The sequence below is a fragment of the Canis aureus genome, chromosome 1, assembly GCF_053574225.1.
Source record: "Canis aureus isolate CA01 chromosome 1, VMU_Caureus_v.1.0, whole genome shotgun sequence".
Taxonomy (NCBI): Eukaryota; Metazoa; Chordata; class Mammalia; order Carnivora; family Canidae; genus Canis; species Canis aureus.
In genome coordinates, this window is record NC_135611.1 from 15,284,028 (window position 1) to 15,309,257 (window position 25,230).

The 25,230-nt window shown below is 42.5% G+C and overlaps 1 long non-coding RNA gene across 2 annotated transcripts in view; it reads right to left on the minus strand.

The window, feature by feature from the left end:
• The window catches only part of LOC144280403 (uncharacterized), a 33,051-nt gene extending 12,069 nt beyond the window's left edge, over positions 1-20,982 (minus strand). The window contains exons 1-4 of one of the 2 annotated variants that reach the window (XR_013348839.1): positions 20,461-20,980; positions 16,353-16,470; positions 16,078-16,246; positions 10,888-11,328 (exon numbers count right to left, since the gene is read on the minus strand). This is a non-coding gene — a long non-coding RNA (uncharacterized LOC144280403). Of the gene's footprint in view, positions 1-10,887; positions 11,329-16,077; positions 16,247-16,352; positions 16,471-20,460 lie in introns of those variants that run through there. The other variant, XR_013348851.1, reaches the window with a different exon arrangement.
• Between the last annotated feature and the right edge of the window lie 4,248 nt (positions 20,983-25,230).

Here is a 25,230-nt window from a genome sequence, read left to right on the forward strand (position 1 = left end):
AGTTGGTTAAGCATCTACCTTCAGCTCAGGTCATGATCCTGGAATTCCAGGATTGAGCCCCATGTCAGGCTCCCAGCTCAGCAGGGAGTCTGCTTCTCTTTCTCCCTCTGTTCCCCACCCCCCCAACCCACTCCATACTCATGCTTGTGCTCTCTCTCAAATAAATAAATAAAATCTTAAAAAAAAACCAGTGGATGATGTAACCACAGTCTTCAAATGTTGGATGACTGTGAGTGGTCAGATTTACCTACTATTCAAAAGGGAGATGTAGAGGGCGCCTGGTGGGCTCAGTTGGAAGAGAATTTAATTCTTGATCTTGGGGTTGTGTGTTGGGCACATTGGGCATAGAGATTACTTATAAATAAATAAATAAATAAATAAATAAATAAACTTAAAACATAGAAAAGGAGACTTAGGACCACTAGATAGTAGTTATTATGAGGCAGGTTTTGGTTTAGCATAAGGAAGAATTCTAGAATAACTTAAGATGCCCATGACAATTAATTTTATGTGTCAAATTGACTGAAAGGATGCCCAGAGAACTGGTAGAATATTATTTCTGGGTGTGTCTTTAAGAGTGTTTCCACAAGAAATTAGCACTTTATCTTTTTTTTTTAAAGATTTTATTTATTTATTCATGAGAGACAGAGAGAGGCAGAGACACAGGCAGAGGGAGAAGCAGGCTCCATGCAGGGATCCCAACACGGGACTTGATCCCAGGACTCCAGGATGGCGCCCTGGGCCGAAGACAGGTGTTAAACCGCTGAGCCACCCAGGATCCCCGAGATTAGTACTTTAATCAGCAGACTGAGTAAAGATCACCTTCACCTAAGTGGGTGAAGATCATCCAATCTGTTGAAAATCCAAATAGAACCAAAAGGCAGAAGCAGAATTCACTGCCTCTGCTTCAGCTAGGACATCCAGGACATCCGTCTTCTCCTTCTCTCAGACATGGATGCTCCTGGTTCTCAGGCCTCCAGTCTTGGAATTAAAGCTCTGGCTTTCCTGGTTCTTCAGCTTGCAGAAAGCAGATCGTGGGATTTCTCAGCCTGTAACTGCTGAGCCAATTTTTTTTTTTTTAAGATTTTATTTATTTATTCATGAGAAACAGAGAGAAAGGCAGAGACACAGGCAGAGGAAGAAGCAGACTCCCCACAGGGAGCCCGATGTGGGACTCGATCCCAGGACCCCAGGACCACACCCCGAGCTGAACACTCCACCACTGAGCCACCCAGGCATCCCAAGCCAATTCTTTTAATAAATTTCTTTTTATCCTATTGGTTCTATCTCTCTGGAGAACCCTAATACAATGCCTAAAAATGGAATTAGGATGTAATAGACTCAGTATCATAGGGGGTGTTTTATAGAGGCTGGTTAACCACCAGGGATACATGATTGATATGAAACCTAAACTAAGTGCTTTTGAAGGTCAGAGGTGGGCTTACCATGATAATAATGCAGCTGAAACTTGTGAGCCTCTTCACAGACCTTTTCAAGGCCTCTCAATATGTTGCATGGGCACACATTTCCATAAACATGCAGATCTCTGTATCACGATCAATTAGGGCCACTGACTTTTTTTTTTTTTTTTTTTAAGATTTTAAATAATCTCCACACACCCAACGTGGAGCTTGTACTCATAACCCCACAATCAAAAGTCTCAAACACCACTGACCGAGCTAGTCGGGCACCCTGACCACTGACTATTTTTTTTTTAAGATTTTATTTATTTATTTATTCATGAGAGATACAGAGACACAGGCAGAGGGAGAAGCAGGCCCCATGTAGGGAGCCCGATGTGGGACTCGATCCCGGGTCTCCAGGATGACACCCCAGGCTAAAGGCAGCGCTAAAGCACTAAGCCACCTGGGCTGCCCCACCACTATTTTTGACTGCAACTTAATATTTTTTCTAGGAATTTCTTGAAACAGAATTTATCAGAATTCCAGGGTTTGTAGAAAACACATGTGTAGTAGTGCTGGAAATGAGTACAATTCATTGTGAAGTTGCATGTTTTTATGTATTCCAGCATATCGGATTGAATTTTAGAATATCTGACACGTCTTGTCCTGACAAAGTCTGGTGGTTCCGGATGAAATAGCATGCAAAATTGCCACAACACAGCAGAATAGCCTGAAAAAACAAGTGACAAAGGCAAAAGAGAAAGCCCAGTGACAGGGCTCTTACACAAAGAATAATTTGATGACACACTATGTCACTCCTTCAATGTAACATCAATTATAAAAGTATTCAAATTGCATTTGTGTATTCTTTGACTTTAGATTAATTTTCAATATTTTTGCATAACTGTTAACCAACCAAAATTTTATTTTGCTATTTTTTATTAAGTTTTTCAATGCCAGTATAGTTCCCATAATGTCACATTAGTTTCAGGTGTATAATGTAGTGATTCAACAATTCTATCCATTACTCAGTGTTCATTGTGATAAGTGTCCTCTTTAAACCCAGCCAGAATTTTAAATGTGACAGAAAGGAATTATCTTAGTATTACCTTTAGGAAACCCTAAAGGTAATCTGAAATAAATGATTGTAGTATTTCCCAGCTTTTTAGAGTTTATAGTTGTTGAAATTCGTTTTCTCATTTGAAATAAAATTCACTTTTGTACCCAATTTTGCATTCATATGTGCCCCCACTCTGTTCCTTTTACTTAAAGGGACACACATGTAATTGGGACCTACCCCTGTCTGAGATAATTTTTGATTCTGAGATTCTTTTGTTTGTTTGTTTTTACATATTTTACTTATTCACGAGAGAGACAGAGAGGCAGAGACACAGGCAGAGGGAGAAGCAGGCTCCTCGCAGGGAGCCCGATGTGGGACTCGATCTCAGGACCCTGGGATCATGACCTGAGCCGAAGGCAGATGCTCAACCACTGAGCCACCCAAGTGTCCCTTATTCTAAGATTCTGAGTCATGATTCTTTCTGTTACCATGAGCTGAAGGGTAACCATATTGTTTCCTATCTGATTAGGAGTAATTTGTAGAGTGGATTAAAGAGATGTGTGGCTTGCTAGCTCATAGATTTGAGCTAGCTAGAGATTTCCAGGCAGGCACTTCTCATCTATCTATCATCTATCTATCTATCTATCTATCTATCTATCTATCTATCTATCATCTATCTATTTTTATTTTTAAGTAATCTGTACACCCAATGTGAAGCTCAGACTCAGGCTCAAGATCAAGTCACATGCTCTACTGACTGAGCCAGCTGGGAGCCCCTCCCAGCCATGGTTTTAATAAAATCTTAATATACAAAGTCAAGGCTGGTGATACCCTCTACTATCTGTGCTATTTATGACCTTGTTCCCTTAGAGGGGCATTGTTTTTTTCAAAAAAATATTTTATTTATTTATTTGAGAGAGAGAGAGAGAGAGAGAGGGAGAGCAAGAATGAATGGGAGTCAGGGAGAGGGAGAAGCAGACTCCCCGCTGAGCAGGGAGCCTGACATGGGGGCCAATCCCAGGACCTTGGGATCATGACCCAGACTGAAGGCAGGTACTTGACCAACTGAGTCACCCAGGTGCCCTGAGGGCCATCATTTTGAATGCCTACTCACATTTTCTACAAAGAATCAAGTGAACTAAAGGGACTCTGTGTTATTGATAACAGTGAAAGTGAAATGGTAAAGCCATTCTTTTGAATGCTTTCCAGTCCATATGATACTGCCCCAGGGATGAAGAAAGTCACTGCTTATACAAATATGTATGAAAATATTAATCTGAACGATCAAAGTGAGGAGAAAATGGGATAATATAACTAAAATTGGCAAGTTATAAAAGTGGATTAAACTTTCCTTGACTGCAAAAGAGGAAGGTTATGTGGCTAGAGCAAGAGTCAGCAAACTATTGCACATAAACCAGATCTGTTCCTGCCTCGTTTTGTAGTTTCGCTGAAACACAGCCACATTCACTTATTTATGTATCGTCTACGGCTGCTTTCACACAGAAACTGCCCAGTTGGCATGACAGAGACCAAAAGGCCTGCACAACTTAAAATATTGACTCATTGGCTCTTCATAGAAAATATCTACCAGCCTCTGGTCGAGAGATAATCTTCAAGCTGGACAAAATTCCTTTCTTTGGCAGTTTGTAACATAGATATGTTTGGGGAATAATTCTTACCCTGTAAAAAAAAAATCACAGTGAAAGAGATCTTAATTTTGTAGTAGAAGAATTTTAAGAATTAAAAAATTTTGACAGTGAAAGTTGTGAAGCTTTTCTATTCAGGTCAGGCTACTGGTGATGACTGCAGAAGAGGGAAAGGATGAGGTTTAAAAGTAAGGCTTTAATTAATTGGCATCAGATCTTAGCGTACCTGGGAAAGTTTTTAGCCTATTTATTTAAAACTGCAGTTAAAATAGAGAAAGCTTTCCCTTATCCCCCAGGGCTGGTTCTGTGTGAAATACAGGACTCAGTTTACGTATGAGGGCTTCCTCCCAGTTCACCCTTCTAAGCTGCTCTGTTCCAACTACATGTTCTGTGTGCCTTTTTGGTAAACACCTGAGCTCAGCTGCACCCATCTACGTTTCCAACACCACCAGCCAACACTGCCCCTACAACCACCTGTGTGTGCACGTCTGTGCATATGTACCTGGGAGCAGATGAACACACACACACACACACACACACACACACACACACACACACACTACTTTGGCTGCATTAATCTCAAAGCTCTCTGCATATTCTGTGAAACTTCATGCCTCCTGTGTCTTTGCTTTTGCTGTTTTCATGCCATTCTTGTGCCTTGAAACCACTTATTTGCCCCAAAAATCTAGCTGTGAAGAGCGTGAAACCAAATTCATTCTCTTTTCCTTGGAGCATGCTTGGGAAATGTGCTCCTCTGTTTTCAATCTCCTGCTTCTGAGCTTTCTTTCCCATGCCTTTGGGTAAGTGAGAAGAAATTCAAAGGGTCCAACCGGTGCTCTTCTGAGCTACATTTTTAATACTAAGGGGAAAATTCTAAATTCACTAAAGGGCAAGCATCTACAAACCACAGCACAGAACTAGTCTTTTTAACTTTTACCAAAACTTCCCTATAAGCTCTATCAGGACAAAGCTAATGTCTCATCCCCTGAGTGGCCACTAATGCACTTACGGGAGCAGCTGGCATATGAAGACATGTAGCCTATGTTTATTGGAGGAAAGAATGAATGAACGCGGAGGCCCAGATACAGAGGAATGCTTGATAGGAAGGTGAACTCGTAGAGTCAGATTGCTATCTGACATTTTAGTGGCCTATTAAACAGCTCTGGCATGTCTGGCCCTTCCTTTTAGACAACTGTTTACAGTTATTGAAATCCCACGACCCAGTGCAGGGCTGCTGTGTTACACAACTCTGGTACATTCAGTGTCCAGGCTGACCTGCCACATGCAGCTGGCCTCAGCTAGTGCTAAGAACCTGGGTTTTGAGGTGCACACTCCCAGATTTGATTCCCAACTTCAACTTTTACTAGTTAGTTTGTTGACTCTATGCAAGTTCCTTAACATTCTCCAGACTTTTATTTGTTCATCTTGAAAATGGGTGAATTATACATTATATTGTGTTGTTATGAGGACTAAATGAAGTAAGGTATGGCACTTCAGAAAATGGCAAATGCTGAATAAACACACTTTCTGTGATGTGTGTTTGTGGTCAGTTATGAATCTTCACTGGAGAGTTAGGTCACTGTAAGCTGCCTTAGCACAGACAGGGTTTTGATGCTGTTATATGTGAATGTGACTGTATTAGTTTCCTGGGGCTGCTGTAACAAGTTATCACAAACTGGGCGGCTTTAACAACAGAAATTTATTATCTCACTGCTCTGGAGGCTAGAAATCCTTCAGAGGTGTTTTCAGGGCCATGCTCCCTCTGAAGGCGCTGGGGAAGGATCCTTCCTTGCCTCTTCCAGCTTCTCGCGGCTTCTCACAATTCTTGGTGCTCTTTGGCTTATAGCTACATTACTTCAACCTTCACCTGTCATCACCTTCTTTCCTTCTCTCCTCTGTCTGTATCCAAACCTCCCTCCTCTAAAAACAAAACAAAACAAAACAAAACAAAACAAAACAAAACAAATCTCCCTCCTCTTATAAGGACATCAGTCGTTGAATTAAAGCCCACCCAAATCCAATGGGACCTCATTTTAACTGAACTACATCTGCAAAGACCCTATTTCCAAATAATGTCACACTCACAGTTACCAGGGCTAGGGTCTTGGGCACATCTTTTGGAATGGACACAATTCAACTATACTATAGTGACCATGTAGGTTGGAGAAGGACCATGTAGGGAGGAGAAGGCTTTCTTTTCTTTTTTTTTTTTTAAAGATTTATTTATTTATGATAGACAGAGAGAGAGAGAGAGAGGCAGAGACACAGGAGGAGGGAGAAGCAGGCTCCATCCCGGGAGCCCGATGGGGGACTCGATCCTGGGTCTCCAGGATTGCGCCCTGGGCCAAAGGCAGGCGCTAAACCACTGAGCCACCCAGGGATCCCCAGGAGAAGGTTTTCTTAGGGGACTTACTGTATAGCCTTGGACAAGTCGCTTAAGATCTTTTGTCCTCACTTTCCTTATCTGTACCATCTGTGAAAGGAGGAGCTTGGGTAGCGCACTTGCTTAGATCTCTCAGTCTTAACGTTTTATGATTTTGTGAAGTCTCTCAGATTCCAAATCCACTAAACCTGAATTCCTGAGGTTCTTCTATAATGGTGGTCTGAGACAACTGAAGGAGGACAGGGGCCTCACAGCTGAGTCCCGTGGCATCAGCCAGGATGGGGTCCACCTCTGTAGAGGAGGTGTTTACCTCCTCTACACCCCAGGAACAGCTCCTTGCTAGCTGCATTCAAACCATAGGGGCTCATTTCCCACCAAAATTTATTCTTATTCCTCCTCCCTTTTTTCTTCATTCTAAATCACTCATACTAAATTTCATTTTGATTTTTACAAAATGTGCCTCCATTTCAGTAGGTTGCTCTAGGGTCAAGCTGTATTTTAGTCACTACTGTTGGCAACTTTTGTGTTTTTTAAAATATTTATTTATTTATTTGAGAGAGAGAGAGCATGCGCGCGCACATGTAAGCAGGAGAAGGGATAGAGGGAGAGGGAGAGAAGCCAACAGGGAGAGAAGCCAACAGGGAGAGAAGCCGACTCCCTGCTGAGCACAAAGCTCAGTCTCACGACCCTGAGATCTTGACCTGATTCAAAATCAAGAGTCAGATGGTCAGCTGACTGAGCTACCCAGGCACCCCTGTTGGCAACTTTTGAACACTATTATTTTGTATTTTTAAATTTATATTTATTTATTTAAAAGATCTTATTTATTTATTCATGAGACACACACACACAGAGAAAGAGAGGCAGAGACACAGGCAGAGGGAGAAGCAGGCTCCATGCAGGAAGCCCGATATTGGACTCAATCCCAGGACTCCAGGATCATGCCCTGAGCTGAGACAGATGCTTAACCGCTGGGCCACCCAGGCATCCATTTAATTTTTTTTTTTTTAGAGAGAGACAGAGCACGCACAGAGGTGAGGATGGAGAACAGGTGTGGAGAGGCAGAGGGAGAGAGAGAATCTTAAGTAGGCTCCATGCCCAGCTCAGAGCTGGACTTGGGGTTCAGTCTCACCACCCTGAGATCATAACCTGAGCTGAAATCAAGATTTGGATGCTTAACCACTTAGCCACCCAGGCACCCCAACGTTTGAACACTATTAAGAGCTGGGATCAGAGACCCAGATTTTTTGGAGGGGGGTAGCAGGTAGGAAAGCCCACATAGGGGACTTCCAATGTGTTTATTTTAGGTTCATCCCATCCCATCCCACGTCATCCCAGTTGATGTCCCTGTGGTTCAACAACTTAACAGTGGACCTAGAGATTCACACCTCATGTGGACCTGAAATAATAAGAGGGAAAAGCCCTTTTGTCCAGCAAATACTCCATAAAGGAGATTATTTGTTTTATACATATGAAGCATTTGACATATTTATAGCTTGGAAGAACCCTTAGGATCTCCCCTAGAACTTTATTGCTAAATAACTTTTAAATCCCAATGCTACTAGAGTCTTAGAACTTGTAGTTTTTATTATGAATGATGTCATTACCTAGGCAATAACCACCTGAACCACATTCTTTGTAAGGATTATACAGAACATATCTCAAAAGTATAGATTTTTCTGTATATATGCATTAAACAATACAAACGTGCTAAACTGATTATACAAATTTTGTAAAAATAAATACTTGCTGCATAAATATTTCTAATCTCAAAACTCTATATTACATATACTAGGAACTATATTTTGCCCTTCCATTAAGCTTTGCAAGCATGGATTAAAAAAATCATCATCGTCATCATGAAAATAGTCAAAGTAGCATTGCAGAATTTTAATTGAGAATAATATAGTGCTCTGGAACCTGATAATGAGTATAATAAATCTCACACAACTATGTGATTAATTTCCTGATTTATTAGGAAAGTGTCTGCAAAGGTAAAATTCAGCCGGGTTCCTATTAATATAGCACTGATTATGAATTAGTGGCATCTGAATTAATGAGGTTTTATTTCTAGTGAAACTTAACTTTTTGAAACAATTTGTTTCGATTATATAACGTTTTTTTGTGCTTGCATCCATGATGTCATCCGTAACTGAAAGTAACTCCACTCAGAGGAGCCGGAGATGCCACCCCCACTCAGGGCCACAATATCAGACATGCCCGACTCACATTCTTAGTGATGATTACAGGTTATTTTAATCCTGAGCCAGTGGTTTTTTCGCTGTGGTCTGCTCTCTCACGGTGGCTGGGAGGCAGAGTGGTGCCAAGAACTCAGACCCTGGAGTTAGACCTGAGCTCAAATGACATTTCCACAGCTTACTAGCTTGTGACCTTGGCCTTCCTCAACTATTGAACCCTCAGGTCCTCCTTGTCTATACAGTGGGTCCTATTGCACAGGGTAGTTAACAGGATTGAACGGGATGCAGCAGGGACAATGCTCTTCAGTGTTAGTCAGTGGTATGAACCAGGTCTTACTCTTCTAGGTCCCACAATGACTAACAGTCAGAATTGGCTTATAGGAAATGTTTATGGAACAAAATCGAAATCTCTACTATATAGGCTGGGAGTTTCTGGGGGTGAAAAGGAAATGGGCCTTAGTTGATCTTACTGTGGGATAGTTGGTTTGAATTGGAGGATCTCATGGCCCTTTGAGGTTGAATGCTAGATGAGCCTACGCAGTATAAGAAATGTATGTTTGATTTCTGTCCCAGATTCCTGGCACAGAGCTCCTAAAACCCTTGGAATTTCCTGAGTTACAGGGGTGAAAGGAGCATTTATTGTTATTTGTAATAAGCTCCTTTCACCACCCAAGCTGAGTTTCTGCTATAATGAGGTGACTTTGGGAAGAGTCCCTCGATAGTTTCAGGATGGAGGTTGGTGGCAGGAAAGACCAAGCCATGATCAGAAGGTTGGAGCTTTCAGCCCCACTCTCTGACTCTGCCTGAGGATGGAAGAGGGGCTGGAGTTTGAATTCAGTCACCAATGGCTAAGGATTTATTCAGTCATGCTGACATGACGAAAACTTCGTACAGACTCTCAATGAGTCTAGGGATGTTTCAAGTTGGTGAGCACCTCCATGTGCCAGGGGGATGGTGCACCCCAACTGCAGGAGGACAGAGGCTCCTGTGCTTGGGGCTTCTCTGGACCTCACCCTCTGTACCTCTTCATCTGACTGTTCATTTGCACTCTTTATAATAAACTGTAGTAGTGAGCATAGTGTTTTCCTGGTTTTGTGAGTTGTTCTAGATAACCATCAAAACTGCAAGGGGAACATGAGAACCCTAGAATTTGTAGCCAAGTCAGAAGGACGGGTGAGCAGCCGAGGCATTCCATTCACACCTGGCATTTGAAGTGAGAGTGGTCTTGTACTAACCACTCCAGGTGGTTAGTGTCAGAACCGTATTGAACTGTTGGGACATCCAGTTAGCGCTGGAGAATCCGGGAATCTGAGAGTCTGTAATGACCATTTCTGATAAGTTTTGCAACCAAATCCACCTGTGTCTCTTGTTTTCAAACCATTAACTAGGAGGAGTAGCTGAGACAACATTTCTCATGCTTCTAGGCTGCTGCAAAGGAGAAGCATATGTTTCTTCCTGGAGTCTCCGTGGAGTGTGTGCAATGACACTGATGGGGAAGGGCATCTCTCTCCTCTGGAGAGCCGTTATCAGATGGGCATCTCAGGGTGAGAAATAGGTGGCCTAAGTGAGTAATGAGGGGCCAAGGGTCAAGAAAGCAGGGAAGTGAATTGCCACAGCCCACGTCATCCTTGACCTGCTACAGGGGAAGCCGTGTGTAAGACCCCTCATAGGTACCATACTTAGTATGACCGCCTGACCCAGATTGAAAATATCCCCCTTAGTCTCTAGGATTTTCTCATTCACTACAATTCTTTCTGGAATTAGGCTAGAGCAAACATAAATAAGCACATAAATAAATATATCTCATCTTCATTATCTTGTAACATTACTAGGATGAATCTCATCTTCAGGAACTTCCATGCCTGCGGGAATCAAGTGTCTACTCCTGTGGTTCATATTTTCCATTTTGAAAAGCTTTTTCCACAAACCATTTTCTCCTAGTTCTGGGCCTATGAAGCGAAATTAATTTACTTGCCTCCTTTCTGCGGTGTCAGCTCAGCCCTGTTAAGTTGGATGCTAGAGGACATGTGTTATAACGCTCCATGAGAACTAAAAAAATGTTTTCCAGCTTGTAAATTGCTTTTTGTTTATTTAATTTTGTCTTTCACGGACTATATATTCAGCATATGCCTCTGGGGTCTTTTATACATTAACAATTCAAAAACCACTGACCTATAATCATATTAAAACTCCCATTTTATCTCCAGTTTAACCACGATAGTCTTCTTACATGAGTCGGGCAGAAGCCTCGTGAATAAGATAATCTCGCCTCTAAAATGCTGGGGCTTTATGAAGTAAGTAGGGATTGTAAATTCAAATTGCGAGCCATTTTATCATTGTAGATTCTTTCATTATCATACAATCACAAAGCATTCTAAAATTTTATTGGTTGATTCATTCAGTGATCTCCTGATCAGTTTAATTTTTTTGTTTTCTTTTTTTGTTCTGGTCTAGATGACTGACCCTTCCAACACGTGGAAATGAAAATGAACGCTCATGGTGAGAGAGATTGCTTCCAGGTTCCTTGCAGGTAATGGATGAGAACGTGGCATCTCAGTGATTCAAAATCAAGAGACCATTTTCACAATAATCTGGGTGGACTGTTGTCACGTATGCGTCTTGTCCTTTTAAAAAGTAGCTTACGAAAAAATAAATAAATAAATAAACAAATAAATAAATAAAAAGTAGCTTAAGCCTGGGACATTTGAAGGTGAGGCTGAAATGTGTTTCTCCAGCTAAACTTGGTCCTTACTAGTCTTTGAGGTTGGTCCCTTGGCCTGTTTCTGAGTGGGAAAGTGTTTGCTTAAAACAACAATTACACTGAATGGCTGCCAGGTTTTGATTATTCAGACAAGTCATAATGTCATGTTAATGACAGCTTGGTCTAAATTTTATTATTAAGTTTTATTGAGAGTTGTGAGGAAAAAGGGAGAGAAGTCTAAAGTTACAACTATCTGCGGCCATTCAGTCAACTTCTCGTGCGGCTGTTTATTTTATTTGATTTTTGCACAATTATTTGGATTACCATGTAGTTAAGCCAACTGGGTCATTACAGATGCTTACAGAATCAGCTGCATAAGAGCATATTTCTTTGGCCCTGTGAGGACAAATGAGGTGATGTTTTAAGGCTGTGTAACTAGTTTATTAAATGGAATGATCTCAGTGGATACAAACAGGACATGGAGCTATTTCTTTTTCCTTTCATGGCTTTGCCAGATCTCTGCTCCCTTATCCATGGCATGTCTCATTGCTTTTAAGTGGCTTTCAGTTATAAGAATAATATCGCTTTGATAACTGTGACTTGTTTTCAAGAGCTAAAGTGCCTCCTCTAGTCTAAATTAAAACTTCAGTCTCCCATTCAATCCAGAGCTTCTTCCTTCCCTACTTGTGGCCTCACCCTCTTGGCTCAGAGACTCAGCAGGGAAGGAATGGTACCCTCATTCTTCTTTTGCCTTATTTTACCTGCCTCCCATTGTCTTCTTGAAGACAACCCCAGCCCCTGTGAGTGCCCTCCCATTTCTGGCCTGGGGTGGAAGGAAGCTTTCCCTCTTTCATTTGGTAACTTTCTCCAGTTACTCTTTTTTGTTTCTAGTCTTTTTTTTTTTTTTTTTTTTTTTTTAAGATTTTATTTATTTATTTGAGAAAGAGAGAGCGCGCACACATGAGCTGGGGGTTGGGGGACCACAGGAGAGGGAGAAATAGACTCCCTGCTGAGCGAGGAGCCCAAGGATGACTCAGGGCTCCATCCCAGGACCCTGGGATCATGACCTGAGATGAAGGCAGACACTTAACCAACCGAGCCAGCCAGACGCCCCTGTTTCTAGTCTTTCTTAAATAAGCTGCAGATGGACTTAGGTCAACAAGAAAATCCCATTAAGCATCTGTTTACAGACACTTATATCACAGCACGCATACATTCCAGTGTAGAAACCTCACTTCGTGTGATTAGAGAGTTCTTCAAAGAGCAACATAGTTCCTAGAAGCTCTTTAGTTTATGGGGAAAGAAGTGACTATAGAAAGTGAGCGTTGAGAAGAAGAGCCCATATTGAGCTTTCGATGTCATCATTTTGCCCTAAAGGGCCTGGAGGATCCTAGTGTCTTCTTTGGTTATCTCCCTTGTGTGCATGATAAGGTGACCCTGGTGTCCATGTTGACATGGGTGGCTCCCATTGCTCACAGACAGAATCAGGGCCGTCTGTCTCATCTTCATTCCACCTCTTTGGTGGTGGGTGGTCTGAATAATGCAGAGAGGAGTCCTGAGCTTTGTGCTGTCTCTACTTTATTTGTTTACATTTTCGTTTAACTACTCTGTTGGGAACATTAAATCAATGTGGATGATTTTTGAAGAATGTAATCTAGAAAATTCAATTATTTAGTGCCTGGAAGGGTTTCAAAGATTAAAATGCTGTGTAAAAATGTGTAAGCATTTATTATTAAAATTAAATAAATGTTTGCTCCGTGCAATTAAATTGCATTGTCAAAATGGTGTTTTTGACTCCTCCAAACACATTTGGTGTTATTTTAATTTGGACTTTTTCTGATGCTCCCAGGCAGACTTAGACATTTCTCTCCTCTGTTGCTCCCATAGCTTTGTCTTTATACCTTGATTTTAGCTCAATTCAATTCAGTTTGATTTGATTTAGTTTCAAATAACATTTATTAAGTGAAAGCTAGGTACTAGTTACCGTGCTGGGCTCCAAGGAACAATAAGTTAAGTCGCACCTTTCATCACACAAGAGTGTGTATAAGTGTGTGTGCATGCGCGCACATGTGCTTCTTTTAATTTTAATGCAGTTAATTCCCCAGTAACAACAAAATTCAAAGGAAGCAGATGGAAGGGAATGCGCATCAGTGTTCCAGGTGCTGACAACTTGGAAAATGAATGATTTTGATTGCATTGAGTTAACTGAAAGCTTTCAGCAAAACTGGGCCCTTTCCCTTGGGAAGGATTCAAATCTTTGTGGGTGGGTAGAGAAAGGACTCCTCCCACCTGCCTCCATGGAAGAAGCACAACAGAGTAGTATGGTGGCAAAATTTTCCTTTCACTAGTTTTGCCCTTGAACTTGGTGAATACAGTTCTGCGTATTGGAAATATTTCTGAGGTCTCCAGGTTGTTAAAGCTTCCAGCAAGTGTGCCAAGCAAAATGGTAACCTTCTTCCTGGAGCCTAGTGGTTTTCTTCATTTGTTCATAACTCTGACTTGTTTACTGAGGGATGATCCTTTTTTGTTTTTTAAGATTTTATTTATTTATTTATTTGAGAGAGAGCTTGAGCTGGGGCAAAGGGACAGAGGGAGAAGGAGAAGAAGCAGGCTCCCTGCCTGGGTGGCTCTGTTAAGCAGCTGCCTTTGACTCAGGTCATGATCTCAGGGTCCTGGGATCAAGTCCCACATTAGGCTCCCTCCTCAGCAGGGAGTCTGCTTCTCCCTCTTCCTCTGCCACCCTCCCCCCTCCCCCCGACCCTGCTCATGCTTTCTCTCGTGCTCTTTCTCTCTCTGTCTCCCAAATAAATAAATAAAATCTTTAAAAAAATTTTTGGATTCTGAAAAGAATGAGAAAATAATTTTCTTGTTTACTTCTTACCTAGAAACCTGTGTCACAGGCTATTCAAAACTCCTCAGAAGCAAAAAATACTTTAAACCACTTTGGTGAGGCTGCAAGTCTGATAGAATATGAGGTTAACGGAGTGTAAAAGACCAATAAAATAAATAAATGGCGAAAGACAGGGGCAAAAGAAAGCAAAGGGAAAGATCACGGAATGAATGGAGTAATTGCCATTTTTACATTCTCTGGAACAAATTATGGAGAATGTGAATCTTATTCCTTGAGAATTTGACAGAGTCTGTTAGTAAATGATCTGGTTCTGGAGCCTTTGCTGGGAAGTAGCTTTTTGATAGTTATTATTGCTCTACTAGTGCATTATAGTATTTTTTTTTTTTAAGATTTTATTTATGTATTCACGAGAGACACAGACAGAGGCAGAGACACAGAAGCAGGCTCCATGCAGGGAGCCCGATGCATGGACTCATCGGCTCATGCGGGACTCAATTCCAGGACTCTGGGATCACAACCTGAACCAAAGGCGGATGCTCAACCAATAAGCCACCCAGGCGTCCTGAATTTCTGGTTTTGATTTTGGAAATTTACATTTTTTTTTCTGAAAATTGCCAGATTTTGAAATTCATTAGCATAGAGTTGAATATGGTATGAGTATTGCATATGCAAGTCTATGCTAATCTATTCAGATTGCCCTCCATATTAGTTGTTGCATACTTTACCTATTCTAAATTTGTGTTGTTTTTATTTTTTCACTTAATTTTTCAGGTATAGGCCATTTTGGCTATTTTTTTTTTTCTCATGTATAAAGCTCTTAACTTTGTTGACCAGTCCCTAATTTTAAACTTTTGTGATTTTTTTTTTACCTCTATTATTTTCTTTCTTTTCTTTATATTAGGTATCCTAAAATCTTTATCTAGCTTCCACATACAAATGATTAAATTTTCTTTTTTCAACCTTTCTTGAATAACAGTGAAAGCTTTTAAAAGGTCTAATTTGTTTCTGGGCACAATTTTAGCCAAATACCCTAAGTTTTAATACGTGTGGTCTTAATTTTTGTTTTTTTCTAAATAGTTTGTATTTTTACGATAACATAAGAGGATATGTATTAGTTGTGAGATGGCAGAGTGGTTTTTGTTTAAACTTCTATTATTTTTTAATTTGAATTGATTGTTCAAAGAGAATGTGACCTATATAATCTTTGCTATCTGGAACTTATTGACATTATCTTTTTTTCTTGCTACGTATTTAACTATTTGTGTGTGTGTATACATACATAAATGTACATGTATGTATATGTGTGTGTATATTCCATGGATACCTATAAGATGGCATTCTTTTTTTAAAAAAAAGATTTCATCTATTTATTTTAGAGAGAGTTTGTGTGCTTGTGAGTGGCAGGGAGGAGCAAAGGGAGACGAAGAGACAGAGAGAATCCTGGAGTAGAGACTCCCTGCTGAGAGTGGACCCGGCATGGGGCTCCATCCCAGAACCCTGAAGTCAGGACCTGAGCCGAAATCAAGAGTCAGTCGCCCAACCAACTGAGCCACCTATGTGCCCCCAAATTAGTATTCTTAAACAAATACGGTTGTTAACTCAACCTTTCTAAATATTTTAGTCAATATATAATTCTTTCTTAACTCTAGACTTCTTTCTGATCTCTACAGGATCTTCCTCCTCCTAGGTATACACATACATTTGGATCCCTACCAGCCTTATAGATTTTCAGTGCTGCTACTCCTTCATGGTAGTCCTCAAGCTCACCTGCCCTGCACTTTTAAGTGTTCAGAAGTGTCAGCTACTCTTACCAACTCCAGCACCTCACTACTCACCTCTTCCTTATTTTCTTAAAAAACTTCTTGAATGACATCCTCTGAGGAAGGTGTAGAGGTGTGATCAGATGAGATCCATGACTTTAAAGAGCTTGCACTGGGCTTGAATTCCAGAGCTCACATCGAGGGTCTTTGACGTGGCTTGATAGAAGTCAGCTTTATCCCAAGGCTGGTTTGGAAGAGTGGAGAGCAAAGGGCAGAGTAATGGCTGTATTCTCAGAGTAGAGGCTCTTTTACATCGTTCCTTTTTTTTTTTTTTTTTTTTTTGCCTTTACCAACAAAATAAGAGTGGGACGGAAAACCTGGCAGATCTGGTGTTGAGGGTAGAAGACTGGATCCCAGGACCGTGTCCATGAAGCTGGGAGGTGGAGGCTTCAGAGAGGTTTTGTTCCTCTGGTGGGGTGTAGTGGGGACCAGAGAAGGAGAAAAAGAAGCTTTACTGGTTATTTGTACCTGGCAGGTCCTCTAACCAGGGTGGGGGTGCTATGTCCTTTCCACCTACGTATGGAGACATACTACACTCTTTTATGTACTTTGGATCCCCTGCCTTGGCAGACAATTCTTATTTGTGTTACAGATAAGATTTCAGGGGCACTACCTCAGCCCCTCTCAGCCCCAGCTGACACTTTGCAACCACGTGAGAGATCCTGAGCCTAAACCACCTAGCTCAGCCACTCCTGGATTCCTGACTCCCAGGCATGGTGAGAGATAATAAATATTTGCTTTTTTAAAAGCTTCTAAGTTTGGGGGGTAATGGGGCAGCCTGGGTAGCTCAGCGGTTTAGCACTGCCTTCAGCCCAGGGTGTGATCCTGGAGACCTGGGATCGAGTCCCACCTTGGGCTCCCTGCATGGACCCTGCTTCTCCCTCTGCCTGTGTCTCTTCCTCTTTCTCTCTCTGTGTCTCTCATGAATAAATAAATAAAATCTTTTAAAAAAAAAAGTTTAGAGGTAATGTGTTACACAGCAGTAGGTAACCATTATAGTGCACAAGAACTTTACATAGTTGTGCAAATGAGGGTTAAAAGAAGGAGAGGTCATACCCCCACGGGAGGACAGTAAAAGCCTCCAAAACAGGGGCATGGCATTTGAAACGGGTCTTGTGGAAAACTGGGCATATATGTGCATACGGAGAAGAGAGAAGAAACATTTCAGAAGAAAGGACTAGGAGATGGGAAAGTGAAGGTCATGTTCAGGGCAAGGGACCGTCTCCACGATCTGCATCTATGGTGCAAGTAAGAGACGGGGAGGAGAGGAGGCAGGTAAAGTGGGCTGACACTACACTGTGGGACACCTGTGTGGATCCTCTTTCTTGCCTATACTCTAAGGGCAGTCATTCTTTGCAATTTGGTCCTTGGATCTTTCTTTTTTATTTTTGGAATATTTTTTATTTGGAATATTTTTTATTTATGGAATTCCTTGGTGATCTCATTCACATCTACATTTTAACCAGTTTCTACCTGCTTTGCTTTAAAATCTAGCCCACACCTAACCTCAGCGGTTCCGTCTCTCAGATCCAAATGCTTGCTGATCTCTTCCACCTGGATAGGTCACCAGCTTCTCAAATGCTTTTGGCTCCTAAATCCCTCTTCCCAGCCAGCCATCCTCCAGGACCGACTGTCTTCCCATGGACCACTAACACGGACAGTTGTGGGAACCCAGAGGAGGAAGTCTCTTGTGGAATGCTTCTAAGGACACAATTTAAATGCCGTTGGATGGAAGTCTGTGGGACAATTGGAGGAGGCATTGTCCAGATCACTACCTTTAACGGTGTCCACCTCCACTCCCTGGTCCTTGTCGTACACTTGCCTGCTACCACCTGTGGATGGCTGTTTGGGATCCTACCAAAAGCAGCCATTTTCCATTTATTCTAACCTCAAATGCAGCTGTAGCAGGTATGGCATATGATTCTGCACTGGTAAGACGGGGTTGTTGGGAAGAGTAGTCTCTCGGGGTAAAAACCTGGGCATCACATTGGTATTTTTCTTCAGTTAGTTATTGGGTCTCATCGACTGTGCCTCCCTTTCCCCTCTCGAGAGGTTCTCAGCCTGACTGCAAGTCAGAATCCCTGCAGAGCTTTCAGAAACTCCCTCACCTATGTTTCACTGCAGACTAATTAAGTCAGAATATCTGGGTTGGAGCCTAGACATCTCAACTGTTTGGAAGTTTATCCAGTGACTCTAAAGTGTAGTCAGATGGTGCTGGTGGATGAGAAACAGCATTGCCTGGGGGGCTGATGTTGACCTGGCCTTCGATTGCTCTGACCTGGGGAAAATCATTCACACTTTCTGGGAATCAATTTGCAAATTCTATAGAAGGCGATAAAACTTTCCTAGCAGAATTATTGAAGGGGCAAATGAAATAGTGGTGTGAAGAGGCATGGTAACTAAAGAGCTAGGCACTATTATGATTATCACACTCCTGCTGCTGCTAGTCTGATTTCTAGCCCCGATCACTTTCACAGGCCCTAGGGCTCTCTCTGGCTGTGACCCTTGCCTCTAGGATCTCTGCCTCCAATTCCTCCTACACACCGAGGCCACATCAGCTCTTCTAAATTACACTTTTGCTCAAAAACGATTCTGCTTTCCATTTCCCACCAAACTGATACATCTTCAAGTTGAAACCCAAATTACTTTTCTAACCTTATCTTCTATTTCCTAAATATGATTCTGCTGCATTCAACCACCACCTATCTAGCCAGCCAGCCTACAGAGGTTTTGAGTTGCTATCATATGACAGTGTTGAGCTAGAGCTTTGGGGAAATGCAAAGATGAGCCTTCACAGAGGTAAGTGAACCAAGAAGCTGACCATCTAGAAGCTCATGGAAATGATTAGTTTTAGTTAAATGTAATCTCCGAAGAATAAAGAATGCCTGAAATTCAACAAAAACAAAACCAAACAACTAATTCAAAAATGGGCAAAGGACTTGAACACACTCTTCTCCAACAAAGAAGATATACAAATGGCCAATAAGCACGTGAAAAGATGTTTAACATCGCTAATCATTAGAGAAGCACACATCAAAACTACAGTGAGATACTACTTCACACCCATTCAAATGGCCTTTTACAAAAGAAAAATAGAAATAGTGTTGGCAAGGATGTAGAGAAATTGGAACCCTTGTACGCTGTTGGTGAGAATGTAAAATGGTGCAGTTGCTGTAAAAACCAGTACGGATAGTCTTCAAAAAAATAAAAATAGAATTAACAGATGATCCAGCAATCCCACTTCTTTTTTTTTTTTTTTTTAAGATTTTATTTATTTATTCATGAGAGACACACAGAGAAAGAGAGAGGCAGAGACACAGGCAGAGGGAGAATCAGGCTCCATGCAGGGAGCCTGACGTGGGACCCGATCCCGGGTCTCCAGGATCACGCCCTGGGCCGAAGGCAGGCGCCAAACCGCTGAGCCACCCAGGCTGCCTTTTTTTTTTTTTTTTTAAAGATTTCACTTATTTATTTATTTGAGAGAGAGAAAGAGAGCACAAGCAGGATGGAGAGATAGAGGGAGAGGGAGAAGCAGACTCCTCGCTGAGCAGGGAGCCTGATGTGGGACTCAATCCCAGGATACAGGGATCATGACCTCAGCCAAAGGCAGATGCTTAACAAACTGAGGTACCCAGCTGCCTCTAGCAATTTCACTTCTAGGTATATATTAAAAGAATTGAAAGCAAAGACTTGTACAGATACTTGAACACTCACATTTATAGCAGCGTTAATCACAATAGGAAAAAAGTGAGAACGACACAAATGTTTATTTGAAGAATGGACAAATTAACAGATAAATTAATGTATTAAATTCCATACAATGGAATATTATTCAGCCTTGAAAAGGAAGGAAATTCTGATACATGCTACAGCATGGATGAGCCTTGAAGACATTAGACTAAGGAAAAGAAGACACCAAAGGACAAATCTTGTATGATTCCACTTACATGAGGTACCAGAGAAGTCATTTTCATAGAGACTGAAAGTAGAATGGTGGTTGTCAGGGGCTGGGAGGAGGGGGAGTGGGGGATTATTGTTTAAGGGATACAGAGTTTCAGTTTGGGATGACAAAAAAGTTCTGGAAATGGACAGTGGTGATGGTCACACAACAATGTGAATGTACTTCATGCCACTGAACTGGACACTTAAAAATGGCTACAATAAAATGGAAAATTTTATGTTATGTGTATGTTATTGCAAGAAGAAAAAATTGCTGTTTCTCTCTGTTAGGTCTTTGAAACTCTGCATGACAATCAATTTGGCATTATTAGTTTCTTTTAATATGATGTGAAGACTGTTGTATAGTGGAAAATCAAAGCATCTGTGTAGAAGTGGCATGTTGGGGTGATTTTGGGAGAAAATGATGAAAAGCGTCTTACACAATCAGGAGACTCTTACCTCACAGAATGGTACACATAGAGGGAGAGCACTATAGGGTTGGTTAGCTTCCAGACAAGGGACGTCATCACTCCTGTCCTTTAGGCTCCTCCCACCTTTAGAGTGTCCTCTGGGGGAACTCCCCTTGTAATGAGACAATTGCCCCAATTCTGACGTCATGCGGAGGTCAGGTAACATCCCGCAGCAAAAATGGGAACTATTTCCCAGAGTGACAAACTCTTTTCTAGAAGCCTTCCAGCTAACTTCCTCTTGTGACTCATAGTCCAGAACTGTGTCACATACTCATCCCTACACCAATTCCTGGCAAGAGAAATGGTATCCCCACGAGTGACCACTGGACGAGGCAGGATTGTTGAAAAACTGTGGAGTAGGCTGGATGCTGGAACAAAAGAAGGGATATGCTCCATGGAAGAGCAAAACAGACGAACAGGTTGTGGTAGGCAGTGAATCTTGTGAGAAGAAGTATGATCCCGGGCAACTTACATAAATATCTCTGAATCTCAATTTCCACAACTGAGGGTACAAGTACCTCCCCCTCGACTGGGTGGATGGGAAGATTAAATAAGATGATGTTTGCAAAGTACCTAACGGTGATTATTCACGTTATTGCATTGAACATTATTTCATTATTCACACAATAAGTGCTTCATGAATGCTAGCCATCATTACTATTCTTCTCCCCAACATTTAAATGAGCATTCGCTTGGTTCTCTTTTTTAACTTAGCCAAGGTTGGTAAGTACTCAGGAAGTAGATGGCACCTGGATATACCCCCATGGGTCGTGGTATCCAGGTGTATGTGAGCAGGAGTCCTACAGTGTGTTAGTTTGCTAGGGCTGTCATAACAAAGGGCCACAAACTGGGTGCTTACGTATCAGAAATTTGTTTCACAGTTCTGGAGGCTAGAAGGCTAAGATTGAGGTGTTGGCAGGATTGGCTCCTTCTGAGGGCTGTGAAGACGGGATCCGTTCCAGGCCTCTCTCCTTGGCTTGTAGATGGCCATCTCTTGCCTGTCTTCACGTCATCTTTCTTCTGTACGTGTCCGTGTCCAAATTTCCCCTTCTTACAAGGACACTGGTCATATTGGATTAGGGCCCATTTTAATTCGTTTATTTTAACTTGATTACTTCTACAAAGAGCCTCCTTCAAATGTATGATCTGAGGTACTGGAGGTTAAGACTTCAACATACACGTTTTGAAAGAACACATTTCAATCCATAACATTCGGTAAGAAGAGCTATTGGAAAGTCTATTTTCCTTTGAGGCCCAGAGTGAGAGTTCTCATGCTATGTCATAATTCTTTATCCCATCTGTACCCACCTGTCTCTCCAATGGGATTTGGAAATAACCCTAAATCCCACTTTTGCTGAGCTGGAGTGACTAGGTTGTAACAGATTTGTGAAGAGGAACTTAGAGAAAAAACCTCTGAGAGGGCCTGTAGGAAGCATGATTCTAGAAGGGAAAATAGAAACTCCTGCATAGTCATTAAAATGAACATTTATTATTTAAAAAAAAAAGATTTTATCTATTTATTTGAGAGAGAGAGAGGAAGAGAGAGAGAGAGAGAGAGGGAAAACGAGTTGGGGGAAGGGCAGAAGGAGAAGCAGACTCCCCGCAGAGCAGGGAGCCCAATGTAGAACTCGATCCCAGGACCCTGAGATCATGACCTGAGCTGAAAGCAGATGCTTAACCAACTGAGCCACCCAAGTGCTCCAAAATGAATACTTATTAAGCACTGACTATGTGCAAGGCATGAGCACTCTCTTCTGTATGATGCTGGGACCTGTGGGCATGGGTGGATGACATAAATAAACAAGACTTCCAGGGGCAGCCTGGGTGGCTCAGCGGTTTAGCACCGCCTTCAGCCCAGGGCCTGATCCTGGAGACCTGGGATCGAGTCCCACGTCGGGCTCCCTGCATGGAGCCTGCTTCTCCCTCTGCCTGTGTCTCTGTCTCTCTCTCTCTCTCTCTCCTCTCTCTGTGTATTCTCATGAATAAATAAACAAAATCTTAAAAAAAAAAAAAAAAAGAGTTCACAGAAGGTAAAAATGAATCTGGTTGGAGAAACCTGAGAGAGTTTGAAGGGACACAAGGCCATGGTGAGAGACAGAGATATAAATGCCCTTGGAAACTCTGAAGGCACCAAAAGCACCAAATCTTTGGGGATCGACAATCATAAATACAGACCATGTGGCTATGTAAGGTACAAAGAAAGTGTGATGGTGAGGATAGGGAAGAGCAGATCCCCTTGAAATCTGGGGGAGGCCTGGGACCCTGCAGCCCTGTGAGCCACAGTGTCAGCCTTAGAAGGCACTTGCTGACCTGGAGCTACCACAGGAGCAGCTTGGAAGAGGCTGAGATGCATTTAAGCCAAATCAAGTAGAACTGCCTGGAGCGCGTGTGGTCTCTGGTGGGAATCTTGGTGCAGCTATTAGGGAAGTACTTTGGGTTTGGTAGACCCGGGTCTAGTTTGTGTTCACCATTACTTAGGTCCTGTGCTATTGGGCAAGATGTGTAAATGGTGTAGACATCGGGTTCCTTGTCTGTAGAGTGGGGGTGATCATACTATTGCTAGGGTTCTTGAGAGCATGAATGGAAATACTCTGGTAATAGTCAGCAACACTCTCTGGTCAACACCGGCCCAGCTACCGTTCACTAACAAAAAAAGAAGTTGCTATTTACTGACTTTGGGCTCCACTGATATGTCGAAGTTCTCTTGCCTTGTAGTAGAATGGTTTGTGTTCTTCCAAACGGTCTGATGTGCGAAGGGGAAGCAACTGAAGCAGGAAGGTTGAGAAGGCAGTGAGGCGTGCTTTACGCCATCCCCCTTCCCAACACGCTCCACTCCCAGGAGGGGGAGAGGTAATAGCAGAGGAGGCAGTAAAGCAAAAAGAGGCAGAAGGTAAGTGGAGAACATCCGATTCCCCATGGCCCTATCCTGATCTCTACAAGGGTCCGCCCTGTAGGTGATGCAGGCCGGGGTGCCATCGCTCCTCCTGACTGCTAGAGGGTGCCCTGATTTGACTCTCCCCATCCAAAAGGGCCAGAAACAGATGTGTGGTTCCCTTGTGTTGGAAAGATTGCAGCTCAGAAGGATTGTGGCTCAGAGCAGAGACAGTGGGGAGGAGGGGGTGGGCAAAGCCGGGTCTGGATGTGGATCAGGTTAAGGGGTGACAGGTTGAGTAAGTGGCAGGCTAGGAATGGATTACACAGCCTGGACCCCAGAGGGACAGGAGCCAGCTTCTTGGACCAGTAGGGCAAAGCCTGAGATTCTGACCTGGGTCTGAACAATGGAGATGGAACTTCCTTCTTTTTTTTTTTTTCTTTTTTTTCTTTTCTCCTATCTCCGAGCTGCACCACTGCACCATCTATCTGGCCATGAGGAGGGGATCCAAGTGGGTTCCAGGAACCTGGCAGCTGATGGAAAGCAAAGAGAGAGAGAACAGTGATTGATGGGCATGGATGAAGTGCATTGGGAGCGGGGAGGGGCCCTGAGTGACAAGAACTGCACGTTTCAGACCTTCCCTGGCTGATCGGATGTAGTCACCCCAGCCCAGCAGGCAGTGAGAACAGTGTCTCACGGTGATTGTACAGTACAAGGACTTGAGCTCAGTTTACAGTGATTTCCCTCCACCATACTTAGCGCAGACAGTAGCAACTGACTGGTGGGTGTGGGGATCTTGCTCAACCCCAACTGTACTAATGTGATACCTGCTGTTGAGGAGGCGGGGGTGTCTAGAAGGACTTTGGCATCATTAGTCTAAGGCTGACATTCAGCCAGGACACACAGAATGGCCATATTGTTAATGGTCATCATCCAAATGAATTGGTAGACGCCTGGGCTTACAGCTGCTGAAACATGTTGACTATTACCGCTGACTATGCTCCCATCATCCTCGGCAGCTGATTTGCCATGTCGGGTGTGCGTGTCAAAGATGAGGCAGGAAAAAAAAAAAAAAGCGAGACGGCTTTGTTCAATCCCTCACCACTTTTAGAAAGCAATCTAGATGTAGATCCTGTGAATTTTGGGGTTTCCAGAACACTTCAGGATTTTGTTCCAGATGAAGCTTCGTTGTCCTTGGGTAGACAGTACCTGGTTCTAAGTAGGTAAGAGATTAGACAATGTGTGAAGTATATTACTTTTCTCACTTAGGACACGTTATTGGAATAACTTGTCTGTCAGAATTGGCTTAAGTAGGGCCCCAGAATAAAAACCAGTTTTGAAATGTTAGCATTCCTGTTAGCAATCATTATTAAACTGTCTAGACTATATAGAGTCTAAGACTTTTCTTCTAGACTTTTGAAAAGATTATACATGCCTTAAGGTGGCAAATATCACATAAGGGAAAATAAGTTTGCAAAGTGAGTAAGAGAACTCACTCCTGGCTCCTGGGGGTTTCTCCTTTATTTGCACATAGAACAATCCACTCCGGGCTCAATACCGAGCCGGCTTCAGATTCTCTCTCCTCCCCTGGCTCATTCTCTCTCTCTCATTCTCTCAAATAAATAAACCTTTAAAAAAAATTTATGAGATGATCTCTTTCATGGCTTCTTGTGACTGCCTTGCCCATCTTTGAGGGCAGGGAAGATCTTTTAACTTCTACCCCGAGCCCCTAACACACAACGACGAGGGAGGGGGACAAGGAGAGAAGCAAGAAGAGAAGAAGGGAAGGAAAGAGGGAAGTGGAACAGGAAACAAACCCCACTCAGGGCTTGCAACCTCTAAAGATCTTCATCCAGCTCCATGATGAGGGTGAGTTTTCTGCTTCAC